Source organism: Cupressus sempervirens, chromosome 4 (genome assembly GCF_028749045.1).
Source record: "Cupressus sempervirens isolate cs-2001-9-10 chromosome 4, ASM2874904v1, whole genome shotgun sequence".
Taxonomy (NCBI): domain Eukaryota; kingdom Viridiplantae; phylum Streptophyta; class Pinopsida; order Cupressales; family Cupressaceae; genus Cupressus; species Cupressus sempervirens.
This window is the reverse complement of record NC_143121.1, coordinates 571,467,492-571,482,555: the sequence shown is the minus strand read 5'-3', so window position 1 is coordinate 571,482,555 and position 15,064 is coordinate 571,467,492. Positions and strand designations below refer to the sequence as shown.

The following is a 15,064-nucleotide window of genomic DNA, read 5'->3' as shown; positions in this document are numbered from 1 at the left end:
CTTGGCAAGCTTCTACTAGCTAGCCTATGGCTCATTTACAAAATTAGTAGACAACCTTTCCCAACCTAAAAAACTATTATATACATAGTTTACAAATGCCATTACTTTATTCCCAAAGGGCATGGAAAGTCAAGCTTTAGCCATATTTGTGCTAACTGCTCAAAACTGGATAGCACAAAGAAAGAAACTAAATAATTTTGAAAACCTACTAAAATGGACATGAATGATCAAAAAAATAAATTCACATGATCAAAACCAACTAATCCATAAAAAAATATAGTAAGCACACCAATCAAACTATCCAAGAAATCCTTCAAAAACTTGTTTTCTGTCAGCAATTTCTTATTATTTCATCAATTGTTTGTACATCCACATGACCGATTCCTTCTAATGAGTTGGATCATGCTTATATAGACTTCAACTAACTACTTAGATCCTTGGGTTGAGTTACAAACACCCACCTTTCCTTTTCCTAGAAAAGTGCAAAATTTGTCATTGCAACTTTGCAAAAATTGCAAAGTTGTCATTGAGCAATTTGACAACTTTTGACAATCTTGCATTTTAGGCCTCCAAACCTATCTAGTTTGGTTTCAACCAAATAAATCGATCCTATAACATGTATGGACCTCTCCAGATTACTTCTTGCCCCATTTTAGGCATTATGCCGAAAAATTTCCCTTCAGAGTAATTTTGAGCATTTCTAGGCTTAACAACATCTAATTGCTTAAAACATAACTCAACCCTAACTCCTACTTAACCACACCTTCTAAACCTACCTTGGGACTTTATACTTATTCCTTATTCACTAATTGGTTGGATAGACCATTTACAAGCTAAAATTGTCTTAGGGTTTTGCCTTAACCCCAAGGTGCTCCTATACCAATAAACATCTATTAAACTTTTATCATTACTTAAAATTAATTAATGCTTACCTTCAAATAATTGACTTTGAGTATCAATTCATCATTCAATTCCTTTGTCTCCTTGTTTTTTTTGGTCAAGGACAAGGTTAAGAATTTCATCACTATATTTTTTTAAAAGCTTACGAGCCTGGAAGATGGGGTCAGCACTACACGTGATGTCATCTAAAAATGATGCCTACATTTCAAATCGTATTTGATCTGCTCTCATTTGCACTTTTCCCTATCAATAAGTATCATTTTGTGACATCAATATCAGTAAAATTCCATTAAAATAACTCCAAAGCAATAAAGAAAGGAACATAATAATATGACATTTGTTTCTATATAGTTTGTACAATTGCACTAAATAAGGTTTACCTTTGCTGAAGAAGGTGTGTGAGGTACATCCCCACCTATGCCTTGTGGTGTATCCATGTCACCTTATGAAAAAGATCAATAATTATTAGCAATCAACAATGAAATGAAAGTAATAGACTTACCAAAACAAATATTAATAAAAAAGTAGATTGTATATTGGAGTCAATATTTATTGGACACATTTGGTTTAACTATTATACTTACCATTCCCATGATAGGAAATTCTTTTGTATCTACACGATTCAAATAGTAATCTATTAGAAGCTCTTCCCCGACACATACTGATTTTATCGCACATACAAAAACATGATTTTCCTTGATCCAAGGGATAAAAATTAGTGAAAATTAAAATACCCCCAATGCTCCAAGAATCAACATCATTATAAAGTGTTCACAATTCTTACTCCAATGCAACATGAATGAGCAAAATTAGAGTTCAGATGCAAAAGTTATGGTTAGTCAAAGTTTGGTCAAACTAGGAACAGAGGCAATAAAAAAGTGAAAAAATAATCATCTCAAAAGTGGTCAATATTAGATTTTAAATGAAAGAGCTCGTCAAAAGCTTTCCAATGGCGTTCTTTTAATCAAAAACAGAGATCAAACGTGAAAGTTATGATGGTTTCAAGTTTAGGTAAAAGTATGGATTCTGATGATGCCAGCATGACATCATCAAATCTTAAAAAGAGGGAAAAAATTCAAATTCAAATTAAATGGCTATTTAATTTGAATTAAAGGAATTAGATAATGGGAGTTGAACTCCCAACCATTGCACTCCTAATATTAGGACCAACCAAACCAATTGGCTGTTAAAAAATACAAGAGATATTATAAGAAGAGATTTTAGCTATCCATAAAAAATCTGCCCAACCCTATGTAAATAAAGATATTTGTTAAAACAAACCCCTATTAATGGAGTAAAATCACAACTATGAAATGGTAAAGAAGAAAAATTCGAATATATGTAATCAAAATAGGGGATCATATGGTTTTGGTTGTTTTAGCCCATTTTTGGCTAATTTCATTTATAAAATGGAGGCAGGAGCTCTTTCAAAGATCATCCAGGTGATGAGAAGGAGATTATAATTTTACAAACTTGGCGATTATTCCTGCACATTGAAGAATAATGTTGCAATTGTGCTTGAAGGGAATTATTTCAAACACTTGTAATTGATTTTGGAGCATATCGAATCAGTCCCTCTATTGAGTAGGACCTAGAGAAGTAGTCCGAATAATGCTTTGAATTAACTTTATGTAATTATGTTAAGCATTCCTTCGTAATCATCCTAGATCCTAATTAGATCATCCCTTTTGTGCCTCAAATATATAATTTGATTACTTATTAGTTGGAAAACATCAAGAACTATTTATAAACCTTGCAATATTCCCTATTTCTTTTGGCTTTCAATCAATATAAATAGTGTTCCTTTTAATTTGATCATTTTCTTTGCATTGTATATAATTTGGTGACAATGCATACCTATGCATACTTTTTTTATATTGCAAAATCCACATCCAATTGTTATAATTGTAATAGGATCCAATTGTTGTAATTGTAATAGGCTCATACATACTCCATCAATTCAACAACTTTATTATAACTAACATTTATTCCATCCATGGAAAATAGGCCCAAACCATGTAATGAAGATGAAGCTATGCGATATATCCTTTCATTAACAGAAAAATCAATGTTAACTAGAGGTAGTTCCTTGGGTACCCATTATTTCTAAAGATGTGTGTACCTTAAGGGAACCTTCCTATCACCTTCACTCTCATTATGATAAGAACATGATCCCCCTAAGAAAAGAAAATTGCATTAGTTTATTGAACTTTTCTTCTAATCTTTTGACCTCTAGTTGATCTCCTTATTTTAGACCTACTAGATGTCTCACTTTTGTCTTCTATTCTTGTGTTTTCCTCATTCAAGGAAGATAGATCAGACAAATACTTATTTGGTGATACAAGCAATCCATAAAATGAGAGCCATAATAGGACTAAAGTTGATGTTGATGGTAGAGAGAAGATATGCAAATAAAAAAGTGTATCTATAGGGTCTATTGACTTATACTTGTCGATCATGTCACTGTGCATGATCTTGGTCAAAGGAATTAAATAGCCTACATATATAAAACATTATCTTAAGTTAGCCAAAAATTACATGAAATATATGCTATAAATTACGTAGAAGAAAAATACTACATGATGCATTCATCAAAATCATTGTATATTTTTTAACTCCTTACCTCTACTTTATGTGTGGTAGCTATGCAATATCATTGTATATACTCCATGATAGTAGAGTTCAACACAAAATAACTTAATTATAAAAAACATACAAGCCAAACAAATTTCTATAAATAAATCACCCCATCATACTTGACATTGATCATTCGTCGACATACATTTCATTGATCATTTCATTAATCATCACCATCATCACCATCAATGTACTTGTCACTTTGATCATCATCATCATCATCACCATCTTCATCGTCATCATCATCATCTTCATCACCATTATCATGACCATCATCATCATGGACATCATCACCTTGATCATCAATATCTTCATCACCATGATCATGATCATCACCATCATCGTCACCATCACCAAAATCATCATCATCTTCTTCTTCATCATCATTATGTTATAGTCATTCATGATCATCATTTATTTTGTCTTTTGATTCTTCATTATTTTCTTCTTCCATCATATTATACTTTATTGGCCTTCCTCTTGGATCATGTCTAACAACAAATGACCAACCTAGTTTATGTGGAACGCCAAAGTAAAACACTTTCTCACATTGGCTTGGAAGAACATAGGGCTCATCTACAACTGGCTCAAATGACTTGTATTAATTATTGTAAATTGACTATCATGCTCAATAACAGTCCTATCAGGGTTATTTTGATTCAATCATAGATCGTATCAGTTGACAAAAAATATAACTAATTTGAATGAATTAAAGTCCAACTCAAGTATATCATCCAAAATGTCATAGTATCAATTTTCAAATTGTCGAGGATGCATGTCATTTCTAGATAAAATATTGGTGACCTTGAAGACTACACTTATCCTAGAATCACAAGTTTTCTTCGTTTCATCTAACTTTTTTATGCAAAATTTACAATCGTCGTAGTACATAGCTTTGTTGTGTTTGATATACAATTATTCAAACATATCAAGATTGTTTGCATCAATTTGTGAGTTGATATAAAACTTAAGGGTCATGATTAGTAATCTTCTACGTACCTTTTTGTTTGTTAAGCCCTATGCTAGATCAAGTACCATTGGCATAACATTGGGATCTCCATTATGATGAGCTTCTTTAACCAATGATACAACATTGTCCCATGTTAATGAGTGAACATTTTCTTAAAATTTTTGAATATACTGTCATCCAATCAAAATTATTTGTAATATACAAATATAGTGCATCCCACTCATGACCAACTATAAAGAAAATAACTAAATTAGTTAGAAACAACTTATATTGATGATGGATAAGAATTAATTGATTACAATAACATCTTAAATGTACCTCTCACGTCATTCCTCAATCTACCTTTCCCCATCAAGTACTCCCCTTCAATTTTATTAATTGATTTGGAATCCCAAATGCGATCTACATGGATCTTTGATGCAAACTTGGAAAGATATTCACTAATGTACACCATGGTCTAATATACCATATATCCCTCTACCATAGAATTCTCAGGATGCGCTCATTGTCAAACCAAACCTTTCATAAATTTGAAATGTCTCTCAACCATCCATATTGACCTAGTTTTTACAAGTCCACATAATTCAATCTTCTTAACTTGATGTATGAGTTTGCGTTTTTGAGCATTGAAAAAAGTTGAAGGTAGACACTTTTGCATTTCACACATAAGCTATGAAATTTTTCTCTTCCAATATTTAATATCTTTTTTATCAATTTTTTTAAATGATAACTACCTAAAAGAGATTCAAAATGCAAGAATATATAAGTAAGATTTTAAATAAATTTATATAATAAATTACACAAAAAGTAAAGCAAGTCATAAATATAATATGTGTACAACAAATAAGAAATAACACTTATAACCTCATGTATTTTCCAAGATCATATATAACTTGTTTAATACTATTGTCAAACTAATGTGGGAGGGATAGAAGTAGGACATACTGAAATCACTAAAAGATGATCTTTTTAATATATTATTATGAAATAATATAATAGGTAGTTCATCCAATTTTAAAAATATATTGTAAATAGAGAACATGACTTACCTTGATGAAGGTATGCGAATTATGTGTTTTCAACCCTGGCCCAAAATCACATTTTTTAATATAAGACTGCTTATATTTGCAACAAATCCTCTTGGAATTTTTTTTTTATGACTTCTTTTAATGTATCACTTTGTTGCTCCATTAATAACCAAGGAAGGGCACTTGTATTTATGTAGTCTTTGTTGTTATTTGATTCATTGAAAATTTTCAATGCATGATTGGATTCATGAATGTCATTATAATTTTTAGTACTTTTTTTTTTTTTTTTTTTTGAAAAAAAGGGGTAAAAACTTTATTGAAGATCAGAGAACAACATTACAAAATAAATAAGGGAACGAAGTCCCAAAGAAAGGCAAAAGAAAAAGAACCAACAACATCAATTGTGGCCATTTTCAGCCTTATCTTCAGCAAGTATATTCATTAAATCTAGGTGGATCTCCTGGGGAACTAATTCCCACTCCTCAACTCTCCAACCCTCAGCACGCTGTGAAGCCCATTTAGCCAGACAATCAGCTGCCCTATTCCATTCTTTGGGGATATGGACAAAAGTCACCATGTTCATCAAAGAACCAACCCGTAAAATTTGTTGCACCACACTAGCCAACTGCCAGTTCACATCAGCTACTTTCTGCTCAATAAGCAAATTGATTAGCACCTATGAATTAGATTCACAAACAACTCTCCGCCACCCCAAAGCATACGCTCTCTCAAGAGCACCCAAGATAGCCAACCCTTCCACTAGGTTGATAGTCTTTATTCCTTCATATCTCGAAAAGAGAAAGATCATTGAACCTAGGGAATCCCTACCTATCCCACCAATACCAGTCAGCCCCGGGTTGCCTTTGGAGGAACCATCAGTATTGAGCTTCAAAATGCCAAAGGGAGGAAGTTTCCATTTACCATTCCTATTAATTTTATTTTTCTTCTGACCCCTTCTCTTAGCACAAGACAAGGCCAAGGAAGAGCCCATAATCCCCAATCTTTCCACCAACTCTGTGTCCCTTTTCCCCAAAGGGAATTCCACATCGCATCTAGCTCCCACTGTCTCTTGAACCATACCTAATAACCTCTACCAAGTTTGCTGCACCAGTCTTTGTTCTCCTTTAAAAATCCTTCGGTTACATTCTAGCCAAATTTTCCACAATAAGGAAATAGGACCCACAAACCAAACCTCCTACAAAAAAGGTGCCACAGAAGGAGGTCGACCCATCCCCCACCAAAACTCAATCAATTAAGAAGCATGAACACAAGGCACTGCCCAAACATCCCACCAAAGATGCCAAAGCTGTAAGGAAAAGGAGTAGCAGAAGAACAAATGGGAAGAATCCTCCTCACTAGCCCCACACATAACACAAACAGAAGACTCGAGAAAACCTCTCTTCCGAATGTTATCCCAAGTCAAGCATTTATTCCAAGCCAACATCCAAGCAAAACAATTACATTTTGGCCAGGAAAGCTTGTTCCATACCTTCTTCCACCACTGAATTTCAGGCCCAACCAACTTCTGAGATAATAACCTATCATAGCCAGATGTAATAGTATAGATCCCTTTGGGATTGGGGGACCAGGCCAGCACATCATCCTCTGTGAGAGAGCAACATCTTCTACTGGAAAGGATGTTCTGCAACATAGCACATTCCTTCTGCAAGCCTGCAACTGGCCACTCCTCTGGGGACTTTCAACTAGCCACCACTAGCTGACCACAGGGGACAGAAGATTTAAAATCGCTCACCCGTGACCAACCAGCCTCTAGGAATCTCTGATAAAGACCTGCTAAGTTGGGAAATTGAGAGACAATGGGAGGAAAACCATCCCAAGAAGCAAACTAGAATTGGGCCTCTGACCCCCTCTTGCAGATCCAGAATAATCCATCCTTAATAAGCATGGCCCATTTCTTAAGGGTATCCCATATCACCGATCCCTTACCAACAAGGGGGTACCTAGAGATTTCAAGTTGAGGAATCCCAGGGAGATACTTCTGGGAGAGAATTTTGGACCAGCTTTTATCCCGTTCATTACACCACCTCTAATAAAGTTTAGCAGCCAAGGCCTCCCTTGTCATAGCTGATTGCCTTAGACCTAACCCACCATATTGTTTCAAGCTACAAACCACTTCCCAACTAACCAAGCTCCATTTGGAAGAATCCAAGCAACCCGCCCATAAAAATTGTCTCATCGCAAAATCAAGGTCTTTTAGGAATCCAACAGGGGCAACCTGAAGCATGCATTTATAAATGGGCAAAGCCTGCACAACTGACTTAATCAACTGGACCCGAACAACAAAGGATAGCCAACGATGAGTCTAGTGATTAACTTTAGCCCAAAACTTATCCAAAATTATCTGCCAAGACACCTTAGGAAGTCTCCTCACTGATATGGGAATACCAAGGTAAGTCAAAGGGAGGTTGCTGATCTGAAATCTTAACGTATGAGCAATCCTTTGTTGAATGCGGCCTAGAGTATTAAAGAAGAAAATGGAAGATTTTCCTTCATTAACCTGCTGCCCAGAAGCAACCAAATAAACATCCAAGACCCTTCGTAGATTAAAGGCCTCTCACATAGTAGCCATCCCTATCAAAGCAGTATCATCTACAAATTGTAGATGAGTCTGCATAGGTAAGGTGCCACCCCATTTCCAACCTTGAATGAAGCCATCCTCCACATTCCGCTTAATCCACCTCCCCAAGCCTTCTTCCAAAAGAATGAACAGATAAGGAGAAAGAGGATCTCCCTGACAAAGCCCTCTAGAAGCTCTGAAAAGCTCAGAATGACTTCCATTAATAAGCACTGAAAAGGACACTGAAGTTACACAGCTCCAAACCCACTGAATCCATTGCTCCCCAAAACCAAAAGCACTCAAAATCCGATGAAGGAAGGACCACCTCACCCTGTCATAAGCCTTAGCCATGTCAAGCTTGATAAACATCACTTTTTCATTTGAATTAGCCATAGAATGGATAACCTCAGTTGCAATAACAATTTCGTCCAAAATTTGCTTGCCTACAACAAAACCACCTTGCTCTTCAGAGATCAGTTCCACAATCCCCTTCTTCAACCTATTTGCAATAATTTTGGCAATAATTTTATAGATAACATTGCATAAAGAGATGGGCCAAAATTGGCTTAACTTATTAGCCCCCTCATTCTTGGGAATAAGGGTAAGAAAGGTAGCATTCGGAGCCCTTAACATCTGCCTATTGTGTTGAGACTCCTGAACCACTGCGAGAAGATCAAGCTTGATTATATCCCAAAATTCTTGGAAAAACTCTATTGGGAAACCATCCGGCCCTGGCACTTTCCCTTTCTTCATATTAAACACAACCCCTTCAAGCTCATCGAACAAGATAGTACTTTTTTCTCTATCATGCATTCCATCCAATAATTTCCATAGTGTCTCTATTTCATTCTTTCTAATATGCATAGCATCAAACAAATGCATGATTTGGAGTTCCTTGTAGTATGATAAACTACTAAATTGAGTAGGATAACTTTTTGTTCCTCTAGGAAGTTGGTCATTGATGCCTTGATAACCTTCATGAACATCAATTACATCATTACTAAATAAAATACAATATTAAAATATAAATTTCAAACTTTAGACCACAAATTAGACATTACCTCGGTGATTTAGTCAATTGTATTCTAACTTCAATAGATGAGGTGTCATTCTTAGTGGCCTTGATGTTGTCTCTTCTTTCCCATTAAAAGGATGTTTTTCAACAATTTGACACTTGTGATTATTGTGGAGAAATTTCCTAAACTCATCAAATACCTACTTTCTTAAACTTCTTAAATGAAAATATTTTATCTTCGGACTACAAACTGGACATGCAAATTTTCCCTTTGTCTAAAGACCCGAAAGATCATGTATAATTGGATCATGCACAATTATCATGCACAACTTAAACATATAATAATAATGTGTAAGCACTATAACAAACAAAAAATATGTGACCTTAATAATATAATATACTACAAAAATGAGTTAGCCCAGGGGCATCATGTATTGTCCGTATTGTTAGGATTCGACAGATCCAAAACAATATACAAATAAATAATTAAATGTAGAAATAAAAGAAGAAAAACATAAGAACACAGATAACACATAGGTTTAATGTGGTTCACCCAAAACCTAGGCTATGTCCACCTACATAATCATCCAACCTTTCTTATTATCTAGTGATTACAGTACAAACCCTTATAGCTCAATACCACCACAAGAACAACCTATCTCATTATACATTGAATTACCACAATCCTTAACCCTAAGCTATCTTCTATAATATATTCCTACTTTAGGGTTACAGTATGCCTATCTAAATAAGGTGCAATAAAATAGGAGTAGAAATATTTTTTCTAAAGAATTATGAAGTATGTACAATACTTCTTTGATCAGTCACCAAAAACTAACACATACAAGCATTGCATAGAATTGAAATTATCTTTGTCCTATTGGTCTAGAGATATCATACATAGTGACCCCATTCCATAACATCAACAACTTGTTAATAAGGGGCTCAATATACACATATCTTTAACTTGCTACTTAGTAATTGAATGAATACAAACATTACATAATTATAATGACCATTTTGATGCACTATTTATAAATTAATTTCAATAACTATTAATTGAAAAAATACCTAGTACAATCAATGACAACATTATGTGCTCCCTATTTATGCAAATCCAAGGAAGAATGTTATTGCTAATAAAAAAAGTAGGCCACACTAAGTAAACAAATCTCATATCTCCAAATGGATTGACACCATCCACTACAAATGAAATCTTGAGAGAGGTTCTTCTTTAAAGTGTGGCCATATTTTTCTATGTTTTTAAATGCAGAACCATCCATAGGCATTCACATAATATCATATTAACTTCTATTGTGTGCATGGTAATCCATAAATTGTGCCAAGCTAGTAACCTAAATAATCATTCAAGATGTGGAATAATGGGAATGTACCGCAGAACCTTGTGAGGCACTTTTTTTGCTATTTGATTTGATCAATATCTACTAATGTGACAATTAGGACATTCTATTGCAAATTCATGTTGTTTATGATATAGAATGTGATCATCAAGACATGCATTTATTGTTTGATACTTCATTCCAATTTGATTCATAATGGTAGATAATTCTTTGTACGAATGAGGCAAAATGTTTGATGGTGGTAACAAAAACTCACCTATCAACCTACACCAACAAATATGAATTGTTAATATAATGAATAGTAATGGTATGATAGCATTGAAGATGAAAAAATAGCATACCTTACCATATGCGACATTGCTACATTGGATAAACCATTCATAACCTTCAAGTTCACCGATAAGACTATAGTAGAGAGAATAGATGTTTGGGAGCCTTGGTATAGGGGCTCATATGCCTTCTCAAGTATAGGTATAACAAGACCATCTTCATCATCATTATCAAATGTGCTAGTACCATCATCATGATCATCTTTATTAGTTGTGCCAGTACCATCTTCTTCAATTATGTCTTCTGGCACATTATCATCTTCTTCCATAGGAGCATTATCCTTAGCTTGGATATTCACACCTCCATCTTCCTCTAGTTGGAAATCCACATTCACCAATCGACAAAAAATTGTGGTCCCCTTCAATGTGAACATGTTTCCTACAATGACTCTAGGTTGTTGTAATTAGAATTCTTTGATTCTTTAAGCCCTTACACTTTTTTCAAGGATAATTACATTTATCAACTTTTCTTCAGAACTGAGACCACAATATAGATATTGTCTTGTTATTTTGTTCTAGGTTCATATTGTTAGGCATGGTATTTCTTTGTAGGAAATTATATCTTCAAAATTATTGGACTTATTGTACTTAATGTTTATATCTGTACATATGATTTTGAAAGAAAAATTTGGTGTAATTAATGTGTATATCTACAAAAATATTGGACATGTTGTACTTAATATTTATATTTGCACATATGGTTTTGAAAGAAAAAATTTGGTCTAATTAATGTGTTTATCTACAAAAATATTGGACATGTTGTACTTAATATTTACATTTGCACATAAGGTTTTGAAAGAAAAATTTGGTCACCTCACTCAAATTCACTCATGTTATAATCAATGAAAAGTTGTCTGCTTACAATGCTCTTTGTCAATATCCTCCTTAGACATGCATTTCCTACCATTCCTAAATGTTTGGGATCATTTGGTGTCCATTAGGATCAAAAATCCAAAAAGTTGTCATATTTGACAAGAAATTGCAAATATGTAAAAATGCAATTTTGGAAAAGTTGTCAAAAATGCCTTTTTGGCCTCCCAATGTTCATAACCATCAAAAGTTGGTTTGAACCGATTGGATGAAGGTATTTAAGACTCATTACATCCATTTCATAACTGGTCATCAAGTTATATGAAAGAATCAACATTTTATGAAGAGAAAAACCTATATTCTTGAGCAAATTTGTTTTGTATGGCTCTATATAGATCGATACAGACAAATGATATAGATGTGAAGTTGGATGCCTATGTTACCTTTCATTTTAAATTGATTTGGTTGAAAATAAATTTGTATGCCATACATATTGTTTTATAACAAAATATTTAAAGAGGGGTTATGTTCGTGAAAATATCATATTAGAATCAACTAATCAACTATTGATGACACATGTTGGTAGTAGATGGTTATTTCAAACAACATTGAAGTTGTTAGTTTTGAATGTAATTTCTATGCTCAATATAAAGAAATGTGAGATGATGTGACATATCCATAATAAGTCATGTTGGTAGTCAATATTTTTAATGCAAATGAGCTTTGATTTCTTGGTTTACTTGATCATGTGATCTAGATATATCTCATCATTCAGGACTTTTTCTTCAATTCATATGTAATATTGTAATATATCCATTGTATTTGTTCCCTTTCCCTTTAATGGTCTCTCTTTTAAAAAATGATGACACATGTTAGTAATCATTGTTTTCAGTTAAGTTGTGATACAAATAATCTTTACTTTCTACTTTCTTTGACTTAGGGGAGAGGACCTAGAACTTGAACACCCTAACTTTGCGTTTATCAAAACCCTACGTATAAATTTCAATTTTCTCCCAATTTTTTATAGAAACTTATTTGGTGAGTCATATACTTATAACTATTTTTTCAAGTCCACGTCACCCATTATGATGCCACATCAACATGCTTTTTTCCAAGTTGTCCAAAACAACCCAAAAAAAAGTGAGACCAATGGTCATGCATAAAAGGTACCCATTGTTGAATAGCTGATGTGGCATCACATCATTGGTTAATTTTTATAACTAAGGGTACATTTTATTCAATTTTGGTTAGTTATCCTTGTACTAACAACTTTAAAGTCACAAGTATTGGTACAATGTTGTCAAAAAAATTGGACATTAAATCAATAAATGTAGGTATTAAGTGAACAACTCCTATTACAACTATTAGAACGTGTTCAAGTACTGGGTCCTCTCCCCTACTTGTGAAATGGATGTGTTTCATCTTTTTCTTATATTGAAATGACATGAAATGATGTCATATATCTATTGTATTTGTTCTCCCTTTTCTTATGATCAATTCTTATGAAAGCGTCAATTCATTAAAGAAAATCAGTTATGGAGGCACAGACAGTGGCAAGGGAAAACACACACTTTATGGTGGTTCATGGAGGATGTCATGGAGCTTGGTGTTGGTACAAACTTCTCCCTCTCCTGAGAAAGGCAAGCCATGTTTCCACTGCAATAGATCTTTCCTCCTTTGGAATTCACCCAATGATAGCAATGAAGTATCGCTTCTTGTAATTCTGATTTATTTATCTCAGGTCTTGACTGCTAGTCAACAAAGGGACATCTGATCAAATAATTTCCTACACCATCATGTTTTAATATTTCTACTAGGATTTATCTTTTTTTATCTTTTGGGAGAGATGATGTAGACAACATGCTATGCATACCTGTTGTGCATTAATTTCCATCTAACATGCAATCCTTAATAGTATAACTGCATCAGCTTTGGTTTTACTATTGGAGCAGTAGCTACAATTATTTCAAGGAGAGAGCTTCTTGCCTATGTTCTTTTTTTTCTAGCACTTAATCATAAATAGGTATGCACTGGACACAATCTTTTCTTGTAGCTACTTCTTGTGGTCTTTGTTTCACATCTATTTCAATCAATAGAAGAATGAAGTGCAATATTGCAACAAAGAAAGCTTGGTCAATAAGGAACATATATAGTTTCTCAATTTTAGATTTGCAAATGAGTGCATATTATGATCCATCTTTTTTTGCACATCTTTTGGGGAAGTCCATACATCGGCAAAATCCCATTTATGAGGTCATAAAGCTTGGCTTTTTAGTTATAATAACATTTACAATTGTTTGGTGGTCATTTATTTACTCCAAGGAAGTTATTATAGAGGTATATCTACGGAAGATCTTCTGTAAGGAAGTATAGTTTATATTTTGATTCTTTATAACTCTTGTTGATGGTTAATCAGTGTATTGATTTAGGTTCTTGCAAGCTTATCACCATTTGAATGGGGCATATATGAGGACTATGTTTCTTCTTTCTAGTGTGGCACTTATTTGATCATAAAGTGGAAGCAGAGGTTTTCAATGCTAACACTCTCACACTTAGCTTTGGGTGCTACTTTGACTACAACTGTCCAATCTATGGCTCAACAAATATGTGCTTCAAGTAATAGAGGATTCCTATATGCATTGCTCATAGCTCATTTTCCTTCTATTTCTTTTCATATCAAGGTACTCATTTAAAAACCCTTCTTTAAGTAAACAACACAATGATTTGATTTTGGTTATCACTGTGCTAATATTTTTCTCATAATAACAGTCCATGAAAAGTCAATATTGCTACCTCTACTACCAACAAGCCTCTTGGTCTTGGAAGAACCTTGTCTTTCCAAGTGGTTGATTGTTTACTCCATGCTTTCAATGTATCCCCTTCGTCATGATTAATTGACAATATGTTATATAGCTCTTTTGTGTTTGTTCATCATTCTATATTATGCACCTATGGAAGGAAAGATGGAAGTCAACAAGAGTGATAAGATACAACAGAGGGCTCAAAAGTTTTTGAGGATATTAACGCAGCTTTCCTTTTGGATCATTGCTATCTTGCATCTATCATATATGCTTTTGCAACATCTGAAAAGAAACCCCTTTATCTTTGAGGTTCTCATCACAACAATTGTGTTTTCTCAATTCCTTATGCTTTCCATATACACCAACTTAAAACAATGGAGGTTACCTAAGGACATGGCATATAATTCAATTGGAAAAGAAAAGAAAAACTAACTTTAAAAATTAGTGAAGTAAAATTCATTTATTTTGTTTATGTAATACTCTTTTGTCTCTCATCAAGTGAATATGCTTGAGGAACTTTTTCTTGTTTTTAAACAAATAAAATCAATCCTCAATTCTTTCTGAGACATCTAATTTCAGATGGCTTCATATACCTCATCTCTAGTTTGACTTTATATTTATGTGTCATGTTAAAT

General features: G+C 33.7%; 1 pseudogene; it reads left to right on the top strand.

The window, feature by feature from the left end:
• Positions 1–13,163: 13,163 nt before the first annotated feature.
• Positions 13,164–14,861, top strand: LOC149562483 (putative dolichyl pyrophosphate Man9GlcNAc2 alpha-1,3-glucosyltransferase; annotated as a pseudogene).
• Positions 14,862–15,064: the final 203 nt, after the last annotated feature.